Source organism: Macaca fascicularis, chromosome 18 (assembly GCF_037993035.2).
Source record: "Macaca fascicularis isolate 582-1 chromosome 18, T2T-MFA8v1.1".
Lineage (NCBI taxonomy): Eukaryota > Metazoa > Chordata > Mammalia > Primates > Cercopithecidae > Macaca > Macaca fascicularis.
This window is the reverse complement of record NC_088392.1, coordinates 75,027,194-75,041,114: the sequence shown is the minus strand read 5'-3', so window position 1 is coordinate 75,041,114 and position 13,921 is coordinate 75,027,194. Positions and strand designations below refer to the sequence as shown.

General features: G+C 41.6%; 1 long non-coding RNA gene across 3 annotated transcripts in view; it reads right to left on the bottom strand.

The window, feature by feature from the left end:
* The window catches only part of LOC135968281 (uncharacterized), a 103,459-nt gene extending 91,393 nt beyond the window's left edge, over window positions 1-12,066 (bottom strand). For 2 of the 3 annotated variants that reach the window (XR_010582939.2, XR_010582938.2), the window contains exons 1-4: window positions 11,777-12,066; window positions 11,510-11,601; window positions 3,050-3,218; window positions 1,006-1,193 (exon numbers count right to left, since the gene is read on the bottom strand). This is a non-coding gene — a long non-coding RNA (uncharacterized lncRNA). The remainder of the gene's footprint in view (window positions 1-1,005; window positions 1,194-3,049; window positions 3,219-11,509; window positions 11,602-11,776) is intronic. The other variant, XR_012427320.1, reaches the window with a different exon arrangement.
* Between the last annotated feature and the right edge of the window lie 1,855 nt (window positions 12,067-13,921).

Genomic DNA, 13,921 nt, shown 5'->3' with positions numbered 1-13,921 from the left:
TGTCAGCTTACTGAAATTCACAAAAGGGGGTTATAAATATTCACTTTCCATCAATTCATATTTAGTAAGTATTGTTCAAATTTAAATCAATTTGTTCTAAGAGTTTAGAACTCTTTCAAATTACAGTTTCTGGATCTAATTCTCTTATGGACTGCTGCATGCACACATTTTTACTCTCACAAATGCATATTCTATTATTTTAAAGGATACTGCATTTAATGCAAGTGTATGAGGCACCAAAGCTCTGCCATGTAGTCAAAACTTATAATTTCATTTTTTCCAGGGACTTGGGTAGTATAGTATCGATCTAGCCATATAACAGAGATTCCAAAATTTTAATTTTCAATGGACTTAGTGAAATTATTCTGTCAAAATAACTTAAGCAATAATTTATAAGGGTTTTTGGAGGTGCCCAACAAACAGAAAGTTTTAAAGAAGATGTTCTTGTCCTGCCCATCCCTGGGACACAGGGGAGCCAGCACTGGGTGCGAGTCAGAATTCTGGGTTCTGACCCGGGACCCCCAGTCATTGGTCACAGGGCGGGTGAGTCCTTTTCTCTGAGCCTTGGTTTCTTGAGGAATGGAGACAATAATACCCTTAAGATTGTTGAAGGAATTAAATGAGGTAACAGTAGATGCTAATTTCCTTTCTCCTTTTTCTTCCCTTAGAAACACTTCAAGAGAAAGAAAACTGAGGTTTCTGATTTCAAGATTTCTTAAGTCTTCATACCATGCCTTACATGATGTTCTCCTGACAACTTGTGACTACAAACAGAGGATTACCGCGGAATCATAAGCAAGCACGGGGACAGACTGATTTTGAGATATTCTCTAAGACAGTCAGTTGATTGCGGAAACATGCAGACTGGAGCTTGTGTTTTGCAAACAAGCATGCTAGAGACTAAACAAGACATGAAAGCTTTGCCTTTCTTGGTCTAGAACACATTTCTTTTAACGATTTACCATCATAAATACTTCTTTTTGAAAAGCTTTGTTGGAAACCAACCTGTAAATTTTAAAATGCTCTGGAAAAAATTGTTTGTCAATGCAAAAGTTCAGCTTCGTTGCTTGGAATGATGACCAGATACATCACTAGAATCCTCTCTTCTGTTTTCTTTCCTCTGTTTAGGCTCTGGCTCATGTCTTGGTTTTGGTTGACGTGAGGTTCACCTTGGGGGGTTTTGGAGGGATTTTCTGGAAAACATGTGACATAAGCACGTCAGGAGAAGAATTCAAATCTTTCTTCTTAGGTGAAAGGGGTTAAAATACTCTTAATTAGTCATCTATCAGGGCATTGGGCTGTCAGTACAGATGACAATTTTTTTTTTTTTTTTTTTGAGATGGAGTCTCGTTCTGTCACCCAGCCTGGAGTGCAGTGGCACGATCTTGGCTCACTGCAACCTCTGCCTCCTGGGTTCAAGCAATTCTCCCACCTCAGTCTCCCGAGCAGCTGGGATTACAGGTGTACACCACCACGCCCAGTTAATTTTTGTCTTTTTAGTAGAAATGGGGTTTCACCCTGTTGACCAGGCTGGTCTCAAACTCCTGACCTCAGGTGATCCACCCGCCTCAGCCTCCCAAAATGCTGGGATTACAGGCATGAGCCACCTTGCCTGGCCAACAATGTTTTAAATAGTTAAGACTGCAGTATTTGGAACCAGGGGCAAATGTTTGTGTGGTCTTGAGCAAGTTACCTAAACTCTCAACAAAGTGGAGACTACGATATTATTGCCTAATTCACCAAGCTGTTAATGAAGACTAAGCAAAGAAAGGTACATGAAGTGCCTAACCTACATTGTCCAGAGTATGCAAAGGCCTCAGCACATAGATGAAAATATTGCCCGTCTGGGTGCCTTGGATGGATTTATTACAGTCAGGCTTGCATTGCAGCTACAGAAAACTCCCAGCACAGTTATTGATTGCTCTTGTAGTCAATACCCCATACCAACAAATACTTTGGAAACCTGTTGGAGAAATACTCTTTCTGGGAGTTCTGGGCTACGCTCAGGGATCACTTGGGAGTTCTAGAAGCTGGGAAGAATCTCTCAAAGGTAAAAGATTGAAAACAATATAGGGAAACATGGAGAAGAATGGAGTGAGCTTCTTCCACGTGGGTGAAACAAGACAGTCATGACTAATGCTAGATTTACTCTTCCTTGGCTGAGAGCACAGTGTTTATTCAAAGTTGAATCTAGAGGGAAAGAGAATACACATGTATGCAAAACATCATAAGGGAGAGTTTTCTTAAAGACATTGGCTCCTCATCTCAAATTCATTAGCACATATATGCCCACACAAGAACACACAAGAACTTTCTGCTCCGACCAATTACAAATATCAAAAAGGAGAAATGAAAACAGATTTTCTGTCTTACCAAAATATTTTTCTTATCATTTTCGTTTCCTGGGTTATGGATGTTAATAAATGCAAAAAGCATTTCTAAATCTAGCAATCCATCCCAAAAGATGCTTTTCTAAAGTTCACAAAAATCATACAGTTCTAGAGACCAATGTATTCTAATTTTAATTTGAAGTAAGGAAACTATGAACAACGGAGGTACAGTTAATATGAGTAGAGAAAGGGTCTAACACCAAGTGGCACAAATGCAATTAAATTCTGGTTCACATGACCCCCCAATTCACAGCTTTACTTTTATCAACATCCCACCATTCAGGAAATTTATAGTGCACTAAATTCCTTTATTTGGTGAAAAAAAATTATCATGTGAAAAGGCTGCTGTATAGGATAGCAAATTAAATTTGAGTGTCAAAAACTGACTTTCTTTAAACACAGCAAAGCCCTCCAAAGGTAAGCAATCTAAAAGTATTTTTTCCTGATCCCTGATTCACTCTGCTATTAACACTATCTATCAGGTTCTCATGATTACATTGCAAGCAATGCCAGAACTGGAGCCCAGGTGGCTGTGACTCACCAACCGGTATCACTGGTAGAAAGAAAGAAATCTGAGGTTTCAAAGTGGAATGGGAAAGGAAATGAAGGCCACTTTCCCCTTAATCCACAATGAAGGAAGTATTGATACTGGGACTCACCTGGTGCCACAGTGAAGAAACAGCTGGATTTTATTTGTTCCTTTTGCCTGCTGCTTAGAACAATGGAAGCTGCACTAACCGGCTTCACAAAGAGGTTTGATTGATGGCAGTTTTTCAGCTATCTCTGTGGCTTAGTCTTATCTTGTTTGGTATCTCCATTGTTTCTTAACTGTAAACACCAAAGGAAGGACCCATTCAAAATGCAAGTACTAGGCTTATTCACACGACTCAAGATATTCTTTTCCAAAGTTGAGTAATAGAATGTGTCATAAAGACATCGAAATCTGGTAGACCCGATTTTAAAACTTGATTCGTGCCCGTCTTGACTGTCTTGTTTCGCCCACGTGGAAGAAGCTCATACCCATTCTCCTCCATGTTTTCCTACATTGTTTTCAATGGTTTAGCTTTGAGGAGATTCCGCCCAGCTTTTAAGACCCCCAGGTGATCCCTGAGCGAGCCCAGAACTGTCAGAAAGAGTGGCTTCTGAAGCGTTTGTCAGTAAGGGGTATTGACTAGAAGAGCAATCAGGTAGGTATAAAAAAACTGCTTGGAATTTTCTATAGCTGCAATGCAAGCCTGATTTGAGTAAATCTATCTGAGGTATCCAGACATACAGCCAATATTTCCATCCATGCAGAGTCATAGACTGACATACATTGAGGACTTTCCGTATTCCAGACATTGCATTAGGCACTTCATGTACATTTGCTTGCTTAGGAGAACTTTGAAATCTTAGGTCTCATTAAGAGTCTTTGATCATTTACCCACACGCATGCACACTCACACACACAAACACATACAAAAGGCACTGAACTGGACTGCCTTTGAGTTGAATGCTGATCTCGAGATAACCCCTTGTCTGCATTTTTACCACCCAAATTTCAATTGGTTAAACTTTGTGTCTGTTTCCCCTGCTAGAAAATTATTGAGCAATAATGATTTTAGATAACAATTTAAAAGCAATCTGTATATCTCTAATTCCAAAAATTTAAAACTATTCATACCCATGGGGAAGATGATTCCCTTAAAATTATGTATTCTTTGTAACGTCACCTTTGTAGAACAAAATTCCTTTCTTTTCTTTTTTTTTTTTGAGACAGAGTCTTGCTCTGTCACCCAGGCTGGAGTGCAGTGGAGCGATCTCAGCTCACTGCAGCCGTTGCCTCCTGGGTTCAAGTGATTCTCATGCCTCAGCCTCCCAAGTAGCTGGGATTACAGGATCATGCCACCACACATGGCTACTTTTTGCATTTTTAGTAGAGACAGGTTTTCGCCATGTTGGCTAAGATGATCTCAGACTCCTGGCCTTAAGCTACATCCCGTCTCAGCTTCCCAAAGTGCGGGGATTGCAGGTGTGAGCCACTGTGCCCAGCCCTAAATTTCTTTGTAGTGTCACCTTAAGTATCTCTATGGATGAAACAGAAACTTGCTCAATCTGTTACCTCATTTTTGGTCTGAAGTCTAGAATAATAAGATACCAGGATTATGAAGCAATATATGAGTTGTTTGGAACACAATGCAACTCTGTTTATTGTATGCAACTTCGGATAAGCTAAACAAGGATTTAAACTAACACTCCTTTTTGTTTGTATATTTGTTATCGCTAGGACTTCCTTTTTCATTTTAAAGATTGTGCCTTATGTGAGAGATCCATTCAAACCAAGCGAAATGTTTAGCAGACTACAAAGCATTTAGCTTGCCTTGTCTATTTACATAACTGAGTTGAGTACTGGACTATAAAATCTTGCATAACATTATTTTGATTAAAAGTAACTGGTTCAACTTGTTGCATGACAAGAATGAAACTTGTAAATATAATGCATTTATTCATGAGAAATGTTCATGTTTCATATAAAACTTTTTTTTAAAAAATAAAACTTTAAAATAGTTCAGTGCTGCTTTTACCTTTATATAATGAAGAAAGAGTCTCCCCTGCAGCAGAGTTTGAAAATTAAACTACTCCCAGCATGAAAAACGTCTGATTTGTGTATCAAATGGGACAAAGCTTGTAACTGCAGGAGTTGGGGAGGTCTTATTTCCACACTTAGTTTTGGAATCAGAAACAACCAATAACTATGCTAACCCCTTAGCCCTTGGAAAGTCATGATTTAGATGTGGTATTTGTACAACCTCGAGCAGGTAGAATAAAGCTGATGACATCATTTGGCTGGGCACAGTGGCTCACGCCTGTAATCCCAGCACTTTGAGAGGCCTAGGTGGGCAGATCACTTGAGGTCGGGAGTTTGAGACCACCCTGGCCAACATGGTGAAACCCCGTCTCTAGTAAAAATGCAAAAATTAGCCGGGTGTGGTGGTGCACACCTGTAATCACAGCTACTTGGGAGGCTGAGGCATGAGAAACCCTCGAACCTGGGAAGTGGAAGTTGCAGTGATCCAAGATAGTAGCACTGCACTTCAGCCTGGACGATAGAGTGAGACTCTGTCTCAAAAAAAAAAAAAGCTGATGACATCATTTAACAAAAGGTTGGGTTCCTTAATGTTACTGACATCACATCAGCCTGGTACTGACCTACTTGCCCTGTTATCTTGTCCTTGCTCTTACTGGTCTATTCTTGTCAATTCCAAAGAGAAGTTGTTTCAGTGTATTCATTACCACTTTCCCCCTCCAAATCTATACTTCAGAGGTTGTGCAAAGCTCCGACTTTTCCATTCCAACAAGGTTTACGGTCTTTTTGCCCTCCTCTGTAGGAAAGGAGGGTATTCCAGTTTTCCCGGACACATTAAATGGTGTGACTTGCTTCCCACTGTTTCATTTACATAATATATGAAACATTCAAAGTATTTGTATCTCAAGTGAAAACAGAAATTCAATTATACCAAAATTTCCATCAGGGCATTTTATAATAAGTTAAAGATCTTTGTATTATTTTTTACTTATGAGTATAATAGTGTGTCAGAAATAGCAATTTGGTGAATATACTACAAAATTATCAAAATTTTAATGCTTAAAAAACATAATTTCTTTAATGCAACTATCAGAATTTGAGTTAACTACATTATTTTGTCAAGCTTCTAGGTAATATTAGAATGGCTTATTTAAGCCTATGGATACCAAAAAATGGTGACTAAAAGCACACAATATCTTGGGAAGCACTTTTTTATCATGATTTATAAGAGATCTGTCTTCGGTCACTTCCCTGGGAAACATTCTCCAAGATTTGTGCACTGAGACTGCGCACTGGAAATTTCTTTCGGAGGCCCCTCTAAGTCAGTGCTGTGAGTGAAGGGAGTACATTTTAGCAGAGGAAGTTGCTGAACTGTGATGTCTGCACAATGCACAAAAAACAAGGCAGAAAACTGAACCTCTCCCAAAGGAAGCTCTGGAGCTAAGATCAGAACTGTCCTGCTTTGAAGCAAGGGCAGAACATTCTGTACTCCCTCACTTCCCCCAACCCACCCACTGCCCTGTCCCGTAGACTCATAGAAGGAGGCCATCCTTGGGCAAGGTAGCCTAAGATAATTCATGGAGAAGGACTCAGATGAGAATGTTTGACTGCCAATGCTTCCAGCAGCTTGGAAACGAGTGTCCCAGCTCTGAAGGTAACATCTGAATGGAGCACCCCAGTCTCCACGCTAACATTCAACGGAAAACAACTGGGTAGACAAGTGGTTTGGTTCATAAGCCCAGGAGATTCACTGCACTGCGCTAAACCCTTCTCTGCCTTCCTTTAGCCCTTTATTTTTTTTTTTTTTGAGACAGAGTCTCACTCTGTTGCCCAGGCTGGCCTGCAGTGGCGCTGTCTTGGCTCACTGCGGCCTCTGCCTTCTGGGTTCAAGTGATACTCCTGCCTCAGCCTCCCAAATAGCTGGGATTCCTGCACACCACCATGCCCGGCTAATATTTGTATTTTTCAGTAGAGACAGGGTTTCACCATGTTGGCCAGGCTGGTCTCAAACTCCTGACCTCAAGTGATCTGCTCACCTCGGCCTCCCAAAGTCTTGGGATTATAGGCGTGAGCCACCGTGCCCGGTCTATTTTAGCCCCTTTTCTAATCTAGTCCCTCCTACTGTCATGAAATAGAACAAATGCAAACTAAGTTAGCAGGCCACATCCCGGGGAAGCTGGTAGAAGACATGAGACTCCTGGGAGAGAGACAAAAGGATGGTTTATTTTTCGCAGCAATACAGTAGCTGAGGCATCTGCATTTCTGTTGGTTCTCCATTCCCCAGTTCCCACAGGACAATGTAAAGAGGGCCAGAAGACATGTGCAGACACAGCAGTCACGATGTGGTAGAGGAAACTTGAATGTAGGGAGCTCAGGCTTTTTAAACTAGGCAGTAAGCATGCCTGCCCTTTGCTTCAGAGATACTGCCATCTCTGTCTTCCAAGACTATTTGCTATATAAGCATTCTTGAAGATATAGCCCAGAACGCAGATGGCTAGTGCCTCTTTTAGCAAAATGCAGATATTCAGAAACACCAGAGACCCATGAAGAATTTCCACCAGGGCCGGGCGTGGTGGCTCAAGCCTGTAATCCCAGCACTTTGGGAGGCCGAGGCGGGCGGATCACAAGGTCAGGAGATCGAGACCACAGTGAAACCCCGTCTCTACTAAAAATACAAAAAATTAGCCGGGCGAGGTGGCGGGCGCCTGTAGTCCCAGCTACTCGGGAGGCTGAGGCAGGAGAATGGCGGGAACCCGGGAGGCGGAGCTTGCAGTGAGCCGAGATCGCGCCACTGCACTCCAGCCTGGGCAACAGCGCGAGACTCCGTCTCAAAAAAAAAAAAAAAAAAAAAAAAAAAAAAGAATTTCCACCAGCAGCTCCCGCCTCATCAGCTGCCACAGAGAGAGAGAGAGAGAGAGAGAGAGAGAGAGAGAGAGAGAGAGAGAGAGAGAGAGCGCTGTACCCTGTAGTGAGTGTAGTGAGCGCATGCGCTAAGGCCAGCTGTTTGAATTTCAGTACTGGTTCTATTACTCCAAAGAATGTGACTTGAGGCGAGTTCCTTAACCTCTGTAAGCCTTAGCTTACTCATCTGTGAAATGGAAATAGTGGCAGTACCTATGGCCTATGGGTTGTGTAAGCATACACTGAGATAAGCCCCATGAAATGGCTGGCATGTGGTAATCAGGTGCCGAGTAAATGGTAATCCTGTTATTCCAGTAGCCTGGACACAGACCAACTACCTGGTTATTTTCCCCAAGCAGTATCAGAAATAGGAAAAAGGGTGTTTGAAGTGTTTAGCTAGCAGGGAAGTGGCTGGCCGCTCATAAGACTCTGCAGGCCCTCCTTCACCTTGCGTGTGTGTGTAAGTTCCTGCCCCTGCACTCCACAGCCATGCGTTTTCACTCAGGTTTGGCTTCAGTAAGGCAGACAGCTGTTTGCGTTTCACATACTGTGACTCGAGTAGTTCCATAAGCTTCGGTGACCTGAAGTGTTCCTCTGGCAGCCAGCTGTAAATCTCTTGCTCAATCTCCTTTTAACTCCTCAACCTTAGAGGCCAAGCTGACATAATCCGTATCTGTGGGCTCAGCCCCACCGCAGTGGCCTGAGCTAATCCTACTCTTGCAAAGAAGAAACACAAAGATCTCTGTTTTGTTTGTTTTTGTTTTTTGACAGAGCCTCACTCTGTTGCCCAGGCTAGAACGCAGTTGCACAGTCATGGCTTGCTTCAGCCTCAAACTCCTGGGCTCAAGCAGTCCTCCCACCTCAGCCTCCTGAGTAGCTGGGACTGCAGGTGTGTGCCAACAAACCCAGCTAATTTTAAAATATCTTGTAGAGACAGGGTTGGGCTATGTTTCTCAGGCTCATCTTGAACTCCTGGCCTCAGGTAATCCTCCAGCCTCGGTCTCCCAAAATGCTGGGATTTACAAGCGTAAGTCACCACACCCAGCCTCAACTGTTTCAAGTGCCAAGTTTTTTTTCTCACTGACTGAGCATATCATCCTGCGGTAGCTGCCAGGGCCTGGAATTACATTTTAAGCTCAATTTGAATTGAATGGAAATGAGACCTAATCTCCTGCTCCAAGGCAGTCGCTTAAGGAAAATATTTTAAAGGGGAGACACTTTTCTTTCAACATCATCACTTTCTCCAAACATGACAAAATCACGTATCAAAACCAAATCTCAAGTTCCAGTTGTTGTAGAGCTTTGTTGCATTGTAGCAGGGATTTAGTAAATCTCACAGGCTTTGACAGGTGGTTAGGTACTAAGATATCTTTCAGAAGGGATTTAGTTATTCCTTTTCTGTGAAGTCTGTCTCTAAAATTTTTGCTACAAATACTCTGTCTCTCAGTTTTATAACGACATAAATGTATGTCAGAAAGTATCTAAAGCAGGCTGGGTGCGGTAGCTTATGCCCATAATCCCAGCACTTTGGGAGGTGGAGGCGGGTGAATCACCTGAGGTCAGGAGTTCAAGATCAGCCTGGTCAACCTGGTGAAACCCCACCTCTACTAAAAAAAAAAAAAAAAAAAAAAAATAGCTGGGCAAGGTGGCGAGCGCCTGTAATCCCAGCTGCTTGGGAGGCTGAGGCAGGAGAATTGCTTGAACCTGGGAGGCAGAGGTTGCAGTGAGCCAAGGTCGCACCACGGCACTCCAGCCTGGGCAACAAGAGGAAAACTCTGTCTCAAAAGAAAAAAAAAAAAAGAGTTAATAGATAAATAGATGATAGATAGAGATTTTGCTTTTTTAAACCTCTTCATCCACTGTAATAGCCTACATGGTTTGTTAAAAGGATAAGTATTATCTTTTCATCTCAACCCACATTTCATTCGGAATATTAATGGCTATTCCTAGAATCCTCCTTTTTCCATCCCTGAAAAGCAAACATACTCATATTCTTTGTTTTGGCAAAGGTCTTTATTATAGCCATAAAAGATAATGGGTTTATCTAATTCTATCGTTTTTACTAACCAAAGTTACAAAGTTTTAATTCTGCCTAGATGTTGCCAGTCAGAGTATAATGTTTTCAACCTAAATTATCACAAAATAGGTAAAAATTTGGCTTCATAATTCTCAGGATAATTTAGGTTATTGGTTTAATCCATCTAAAATAGCCTCTGAACTTACAAATTGAAGTACACTATACCTGTTTCCTTTCATGTTTTAGGTACTATGGTAAGTTGCCAATAATTTATAAGAGAATGAACAAGTAAAACCACAATCTCTTTCAAGTGTTTTTCACTATTTTCAAAAGACAAAGTTAAATATTTTTTATTTTTAAGGTACTATTTAGTTTTCCTTTGGTTATTTTTCCAAATTTTTTTAAAAATTAATTTTTTATTTTGAGATAATTGTAGACTCACAAGCAATTACAATAAATAATACAGAGGAATCTCATGTACTTTTTAACCTAGTTTCTCCCAGTGATAACATCTTGTAAAACTGTGGTACAATATCAGAGCCAGGAAATTGACACTAATGTAATCCACTGATCTTATTCAGATTTCCCAGTTTTTCCTGTATTCCTTTGTGTGTGTGTTTATTTCTATGCATAAATGTTCTATTTTTTTCTTCCATTAAGTTTTCAACCAAAAGAAAATCAGACCGCATTTGTGTTTCTGCTTCTGGAAATGGGAGATAGTGATTTTAGCCACAGAAATCAGAGTCCACCCTGGAGTGTGCTGTTTTCCTGTGATAGCAAGAAAATGTTCCATTTGAAAACTGCGCCACAAAGAATCATCAGAAACCACAGAAAACAAATGATGGTGTTGGCGGCTTTTCTGTACAGCTCAGTCTTTTATTTCAGAACTCTATATGCTAAAAGGGCAGGATTCTCTCTCATCGCCTCCTTCCTTTTTTCTTTCTATTCGTTTTTGACAGACAAAGCAAAAACAGCCTTTGGAAAAATCACAACTAAAGTAAATCTATTCTTTAGAGAGTTAAATGTGGATGATTAACTTAAGAGAAAACTGGTTAATGGCATGTACTAAGAGATCTGATCTTTCTAATGAACACATCTACAAAAACTTACAAAGTAGTATGTTATTCTTTAATGCAAACTTGAAAAAAACAAAATTATAAAAGGTCTTTGGGAATAAAAATGAAGAACTCATCCCCTAAAAATAGTTGTAGTGCTTTCTTACATCTCGGAGAGTGTCCGTACCTTAACACAAATACACAGACAGCACACACCTACACAGACATGCACCCACGTTCACACACACACATACATACCCACACATATACACACGCACATACATGCACACACCAAGAGCTCAAATGCAAAAGGCAAAATCAAACACCCCAGCGAGGGTAGTGGTTTTACCAAATTGCAGATACTGTAGCTCTTACAACAAATGGGGGGGGAGAAAGGATTGTTGTTGGCAAAGCATGGAGGACAGTGATTATTTTCTCAGGAAAAAAAGGTTAGATGTCATATTTTCCTCTGTTTTAACACAAATGACCAAACATTTAGAAAAATAAGATGCTTAAATCTTGCTGGGATAGAGTAATCTCATCTCATTTCGCTTAAGAGTAAAACCCAAAGTCTGCTTACCCCAGAGATTTTTCCATAAGGGCACGTCATTGTCACTTGATCGACTTTTCCCACCAGGCTCTTTTCTTTCCACGTTTTCTGAAGTAGATACGCTTGAGAGGAAGAAAATAGGGAGACATACTGAAAAAAGGAAGGGGTTGAGAGGGAAGCACTCACAGAAACCTGCCCATTTGAACTGTTCGTTCATCTTTGAATAATCTGAGAATGTTTGCAGCACAGTCTCCGAGTATTATCTACAGAAAGCAGACCACACGGGCTATCACAGACCTGCTCAGTGATGGAGTTTCACCAGGGATCCAGGCCGAATACCCTCTCACAGGGCCACCTCCTGATCTTGAGCTCTGTGAGCCTTTGCTGTTTCATGCTGGAGCTTTTAGTTGAAAGTAAAATGAAAGAAGTCCTCAGACTTCATGAATTCCAGGTGTCTGTGAAGTGAGACTGGCAACATTTTTTCCTCCCACAATAAAAACGTTCTCCAGTCGGAGAAAGTATTCCGAAGCTTCTCTGTTCAGACCCTGGCGTTCTGAAACCCACAGAGAAGTTCACAGGATGGAAGCAAATGAGGTCAGTGGATTCTCTTTTTGCACTCAGAAAAGGACACCCTGCTAGGTGCTGGGTCACAAAAGGCGTGCTCTGAAGTGGCTCCACGCTGCCCTGGAGCATGGGTGGCAGAGATACTGCATCAGCAAAGAAATTGTGTAAAAATCGAAATTTGTCAGCAGGAAGTCATTCTGCATTAATAACGAAACATAAACCTTTTAAAACCATCCGTTCCTTTCAATTCGGAAGCACATGATAGAGGCAGCAATTTATAAGCCAACCAAATCGTTTTGCAGTTAGGCAGACATGAGGCCTTTCCTGATGGTTGCAAAGCCAAGCATAACCCGACGGTCGGTTGCCACATGGGATATGGGAGCCAGAGGCCCCGGCTTTCCTCTGGCCCTGGTGCAAACTGGCTGGTGGGTGAGATGGGCCTGTTTCTGATTAGCCCAGTTCACCTAGTTCCAAAGAGGACTCTGGCTCCTTCTAGATCTGGCGGCATAATTCATGAGACGCATGGATTTTGGACAGCACCCCAGGGCAGCACTCAGAAGAAAGGTCTCCAACAGTGAAGTCTTCCTAAGGAGGAAACAGAGGAGACAAGCACCCCTGTCTCCACACACTGCACCTCCTTCGGATGATTCAGCTTCTGGTCTGAAAGACGTGGATTAATGGCTTGCCTTTGAGTTAGAATGTTCCTTAAGTCATTTGCATTCGTTTACTGGGGCCCTTAAACCAAACTGATCTGACCAATAAATTAAAGCTAGGGCCTCCTCAGTGCCGGAGACATACCAGCTGAAAATCATCAATCTTGTCAACTGTCGGGAGCCTTAGCTAGTGTTCAGAATCAGAGGCTAGGTTTATGCTTATCTCTGCCCCGCAGGCGGGACGCACGCTCCCAGGATGCCAGGCCAGGAGCGGCATTCCAGGGCGAGGGCTGTTTAATGTCAGCAAGGGGTCAGGAGGGCAAGCCACTGCGTTCTGGCAGCTAAACCGCTGGTCTGTTCTGTCTTAGGGTTTTCATTCATGTTCCTGAGCAATCGCGCCTCTAGGAAACTGGCAATCTCTCTCTGAAGCTGCGGCGGGTAAATGCCTGCACACCTGCGTGTACACACGCACACTCCTACACGTACACATACGCGTTCCGAAAACTCTCTGCCAGTCTACAGTCTTCAAAGCTAATATCTGATCTTTCATTGCAGGGGCTTGCTGATCACATTCTTGTTTCCTTGAAAATGTATTAAAAAATGTACATTTTTTTCCATTGATTATTCTCAAATAAGCATGTAATTTGCAAAAGTACTTAATGCTACAGAAAGCTTTATAAATGCTCAAACACACTAATAAAAAACTCTGATTTCAGTCTTAAATAGAAAGTGTAGTATAGTGGTTAACTATTTAGGAACAAGAACTGGACACTCTGGGTTCAAAGCTAATTCTGCCATTTACTAGAGATAAAGATGTAATTTTGGCCAACCTGCTTATTATCAAGTTACCTTGTGCCTTTTTTTCCCTCATTTTTAGAAAGGGGCTAGCATTAACAGTACTTACCTTATAGGGCTATTATAAGAAGAAGATTGAACGAGTTAATATAGACAAACAGCTTAGAACAGTGTCTGGCACATAGTAAGTAGCTAATGAATGTTGCTGTCCAGGCTATTACTATTATTATTTTTGACTAATGTGCTCTACAAGCAGGCTTCTGCAGACACACTTAAGTAACAATTTACTGTTATTCATTTATTTATTTATTTATTGAGGTGGAGTCTCACTCTTGTTGCCTAGACTGGAGTGCAATGGTGCCATTTCAGCTCACTGCAACCTCGTCCTCCTGGGTTCGAATGATTCTCCTATCTCAGTCTCCTGAGTAGC